Source organism: Triticum urartu, chromosome 7 (assembly GCF_003073215.2).
Source record: "Triticum urartu cultivar G1812 chromosome 7, Tu2.1, whole genome shotgun sequence".
Taxonomy (NCBI): Eukaryota; Viridiplantae; Streptophyta; class Magnoliopsida; order Poales; family Poaceae; genus Triticum; species Triticum urartu.
In genome coordinates, this window is record NC_053028.1 from 391,442,661 (window position 1) to 391,448,117 (window position 5,457).

Here is a 5,457-nt window from a genome sequence, read left to right on the forward strand (position 1 = left end):
ATCACTGGAAGCAGAACTGTCGCAAGTATTTGGCGGATAAGAAGGATGACAAAGTGAAAGGTATATTTGATATACATGTTATTGATGTGTACCTTACTAATGCTCGTAGTAGCACCTGTGTATTTGATACTGGTTCTGTTGCTCATATTTGCAACTCGAAACAAGGGCTACGGATTAAACAAAGATTGGTGTAACATCCCAAAATTCTAAATTTTGGAATGTTAATTATTTAAATAGGATTAATTAAAACTTGCTTGTGTTGCTTGTTGTTAGTAAATTTTGACTAGGATTTGAAACTTTCCGAGTTTAAATGAATAATAAACGAGAGGGAATAAAAGGACTTCCCCAATTATTCATTTGGTTCTTATTTTGGGTTTACTGAATATTCAAATGAGAGGGCGTAAAATGACTTCCCGAATATTCCTTTTGATCTTATTTAGAACTTTGAGAATATTCAAAATTGTTTCAACTTGGATACGAGAGAGGATGCCATGACTTCCTCAATTTTTTTTTTTAAAAAATAGGAAAATTGAATATTGTTTTATTTGGATTTTGATATTGAAACAATGCCAACTCAAAAAAAGAGAGAAGGTAATATGACTCCTTCAATATAAAATAGTTGGAAATGTTTTAAACGTTGTTTGAGTATTTGTTTGGGTGTTCAAAAATATTTTAGGAATTATTTATAAAGCCCAAATAAAGTAATAAAATATCATATGTATATTATATAAGTGTTTTGTACGGTAAAAATGTTCACTATTCTCTATATTAGTATATATATACTTTGGAAAATGTTCTAGTATTATTTATAAAATGATTCGGTTAATTTGTTTTAGTCACAGTCATTTCTGTAATTTAGTAAATAGGAAATCCCTAAACCTATTCTAAACCTAAGCCAACCTAAACCCAGCCTGTGCGGTCCACTGGCTAACCCTCTCCCGCGCGCGAGCTCGCGCGCAGCGCAGCGCCAGGCCCAGCCTAGCACCCCGCCAACGCTCGTCATCGCTGACGTCAGCGCACAACGGCCCACCTGCCAGCCTCTCTCCGCCCCCCGTTTAACTGACTTGCGAGACCCGCAGTCGTCTCCCACCGCTGCCTGGTCTCCTGCTCGCACACGACAACTCCACCGAACCAGACCCAGGCCCACGTGATGTGCGCGATCCCGAGCCCCTCACTCCAATCCGTGGAGACCAGGAGAATCCCCTCGACCTTCTCGTCCGATTCCCGAAAACGAAGCTCGAGTTCGTCCCCAGAATAGAGCGAACGGACCCCACGGATCTCCTCTGCCTGAAGCCGCTCCGATGACGAGTTCACCGCCACCGGAGGTTCCCTGCCTCACCTATTGCCCCGATTCGTTTCGCCTTGATCTCCTCTTTCTCCCTCATGTTCTGTTCAAACCAGGGGACCACCCACCCGACCTCGTCCCGAAGATCACCGTCGCCGCCCGAGCTCTAGCAGCACCGCATAGCCACTGGAGGACGTGCTCGTCGCCACCAAGGACGCCATCGAGCTGGTTGTTCCCCTCCGTGTCCAGGAGTATCTACCCCGGGCACCGGAGCGCCCATATGCGTTGCCATCATTGTTTCCCGGACTGCCATCGTGTTCTACTCCAAGTTCGACGCCCAGTTCCCCTATTCACCGGTGAGCAAATCCCCTCAACTGAACCCTAGCAGCATGGCTTGATCTTCATCGTCCCGTGTCACTTGATCCAATGGCCGTTTCTTTATTTGATCGGAATTCTCAACGCCGCATTCCACCTGAACCGTTTTGCCTCTCGCAGATTGACACTAGAGCAAGCTCCCGACGCACTCCCGGTCTTGCCGGAGCATGCGAAGCACAACCTCGTTTCCGTTTGTCACCGCCGCTAAGCGAAGACACCTCGTCGCTTATGATGTCACCTAGTTCACCGCCCCACGTGCGCCGCATCCTCCTGTCATTTCATTTTTGCTGGGGACCCGTTGTGGCCGTCGCCAACATCACAACCGAGAGGCCCGCCGCCCTCTTTTTCGCTTCACGTGAAACTCGCTGTTGCATTTAACTGTAGCTGACTAGTCACAATGGGAGTAACTTAACTAGTAACATCACACATTTCAATACAACATTGCTTATGTGGCAGCTAATTAATAAGGAGAGAGAGGTTTATGATAACTTAGATAGTTACTGTAACATCACACATTTCAAGGCATAATGAGTCTATAGCCTAATAAATGAACTCTTTCATGATACCACTCATATGTTACTATCCACTATGGAGGTAGTAACATAGAGTAGTAACATCGGCAAGTTACTATTCTATGTTACTCCCCACTATGAGTAGTCTTATATTTGACGGTTGTTGTCATTTTTCTTAGTGAACCGGTATCAGCCTATTAGAGCACACCACATGGCACTGCCACAACAGACATAGCAGCAACTCAATTCGCTGCCATGGAAGTATTTTCTTTTCCACATTTCAATACAAACTTCATCTTGTTATATCTCGTGATCCGTATATCTAAATGAATTGATTCTTTTTCCGATGTGTTACTGATGATCATGACTATCCAGTAGCACCATAATTTTCAACTTTTGAATGTTTCAAATTTGAGAAATCCAAATTTGATTTCGTTCTTTCATTTAATCATATTCTGCATACCATGTATCCTATCCAATTGATTCCTTTTGCCCATGAAACACTTGTATCGAATACTTGCTAAAAAATACGTTGAACACTCATATTCAAATACTTTTTGACCTGCTTTGAATTTAAATTTAATTCAAACCTCATTCCACTATAACTTGCATTGTAGTGTTCCTATTTCATCAATTCTTTTCGCAAGTGAATTCTTGTATGTCCTATGCAACCATTCAGACTATATTTATTTTGTGTTCCATATACCCTTGGCATTTTTCCATACTCTTCAACCTATTATTTTTCTATATGCATGTAGTTCTATATCACATTACTATATTATGCATGTGTAGGGATATTATGGTAGTATGCTATTGCTTTTGAGATGCAGCTAGTATGGCCTTATTGTAGACCATGGTAAGTATTCTTGCTATGCTATGTAGACGGGGATTGGTTCGTGTATTCATCGAGTTTATGTGAGGACTATATATAATATAACTTGAGTAAAAACATAATATATATAATTCACCTCTAGACGGACAGGGTTGCATCATGGTTTCTTGTTCCTTTTCTAAGGACATGAACCATGGCTAAGTGCGCCCGAACGGTATTGCTGGGTGGTTCCAAGAACATCATGGTTTATACCCTCTGAATACAAGTGGGTGTCGTCCAGACTCAAAAAGATCAGACGGACTTAGTGACCAGTAGCTTCCATGTACAACCACTGTCTAATATGGGCTCTGGCTTAGTTGATCAGTTCTGGAGACCTTACCCAGATGTGCCAGTAGATGCAGTTATGATAGTTGGGATGGGCCTCTCGTGGGACTAGGCGACTGCTTCTGAAATACTATGTCTCAATCTTCGGGTTGAGTCCAGTGGGTAAAGTGTACAAACCTCTACAGATTGTATAAACTAATCATGATTAGTCGTTTTCCCAGTTATGGACAAATTTGAGCCACTATGCCATTACAGTTGTTGGATGATCTTGACAGATGATACCTTAATAGAAAAATTGAGTGGGAAACTTAACAATTGGGTTAGGTTGAAATTGGATTGCCCAATTCAACCATGTGTATTAATTGTAGCAAGAAAAATTAAAATTTGACTATTATATTATGTAGCTATCAGGGAAAAATTAGCTTTCTGCAAAACAACCACTACATTATCCTCTTGATATACCCTGCATATAGAAGTAGGTCTGTTATATTATTTCCCTGTGTGACTTGCCAATACATTCAAAGTATTGACCCTTCGTGGCTGCAACGTTTCATGTTGCAGATTTTATACGATGAGTGAGTGATGCGATGTAGGGTTACGATGTCTATACTCGACATTTGCCTGTGGTGTTGATGGACTTCATGAAGATTTTATTTGCTTTTCCGTTGTATTTTGTTTGTATGCTAGCCTTGAGCTATGGAGGTATGTAATATTTTTAATTCTGGATCTACGATGTAATATTATGACATGTGGTTTATTTTGATATTACATCGTGTACTGTGTGTGCTAGCTATTGATCCAGGGACTAGCACAATGAGCACATAGACATCGAACCTTATCAGGTTCGGGTCGTTACAATTGGATAAGGACGAGGTGACGATGCGCGTCGGAAATGTTTCCAAGGTCGATGTGATCGCCGTCGGCACGCTACCTCTACATCTACCTTCAGGGTTAATTTTAGATCTGAATAATTGTTATTTGGTGCCAGCGTTGAGCATGAACATTATATCTGGATCTTGTTTGATGCGAGACTGTTATTCATTTAAATTAGAGAATAATGGTTGTTCTATTCAGATGAGTAATATCTTTTATGGTCATGCACCCTTGGTGAGTGGTATATTTTTGTTTAATCTCAATCGTAGTGATACACATATTCGTAATATTGAAGCCAAAAGATGTAAAGCTAATAATGATAGTGCAACTTATTTGTGGCACTGCCGTTTAGGTCATATTGGTGTAAAGCGCATGAAGAAACTCCATGCTGATGGGCTTTTGGAATCACTTGATTATGAATCACTTGATGCTTGCGAACCATGCCTCATGAGCAAGATGACTAAGACTCCGTTCTTCGGAACAATGGAGTGATCCACTGACTTATTGGAAATAATACATACTGATGTATGCGGTCCGATGAGTGTTGAGCCTCGCGGCGGGTATCGTTATTTTTCTGACCTTCACAGATGATTTGAGCAGATATGGGTATATCTACTTAATGAAACATAAGTCTGGAACATTTGAAAAGTTCAAAGAATTTCAGAGTGAAGTGGAAAATCATCGTAACAAGAAAATAAAGTTTCTACGATCTGATCGTGGAGGTGAATATTTGAATTACGAGTTTGGTCTTCATTTGAAACAATGTGGAATAGTTTCGCAACTCATGCCACCTGGAACACCACAGCGTAATGGTGTGAACAAAAGTCGTAACCGTACTTTAATAGATATGGTGCGATCTATGATGTCTCTTACCGATTTACCACTATCATTTGGGGTTATGCTCTTGAGACGGCTACATTCACGTTAAATAGGAAACCATCTAATTCCGTTGAGACGTCACCATATGAACTATCGTTTAGCAAGAAACCTAAGCTGTCGTTTCTTAAAGTTTGAGGCTGCGATGCTTATGTGAAAAAGCTTCAACCTGATAAGCTCAAACCCAAATCGTAGAAATGTGTCTTCATAGGATACCCAAAAGAAACTGTTGGTACACCTTCTATCATAGATCCGAAGGCAAGGTATTCGTTGCTAAGAATGGATCCTTTCTAGAGAAGGAGTTTCTCTCAAAAGAAGTAAGTGGGAGGAAAGTAGAACTTGATGAGGTAATTGTACCTTCTCTTGAATTGCAAAGTAGT

The 5,457-nt window shown here is 40.9% G+C and overlaps 1 long non-coding RNA gene across 2 annotated transcripts; it reads left to right on the forward strand.

The window, feature by feature from the left end:
- Positions 1-1,094: 1,094 nt before the first annotated feature.
- Positions 1,095-4,310, forward strand: LOC125524606. Of its 2 annotated transcripts, XR_007290854.1 has the most exons (4): positions 1,095-1,325; positions 1,402-1,641; positions 3,890-4,030; positions 4,119-4,310. It is a non-coding gene; the product is annotated as an uncharacterized LOC125524606 (long non-coding RNA). The 2 variants fall into 2 exon arrangements; XR_007290853.1 differs by having other exon boundaries at positions 3,890-4,121.
- Positions 4,311-5,457: the final 1,147 nt, after the last annotated feature.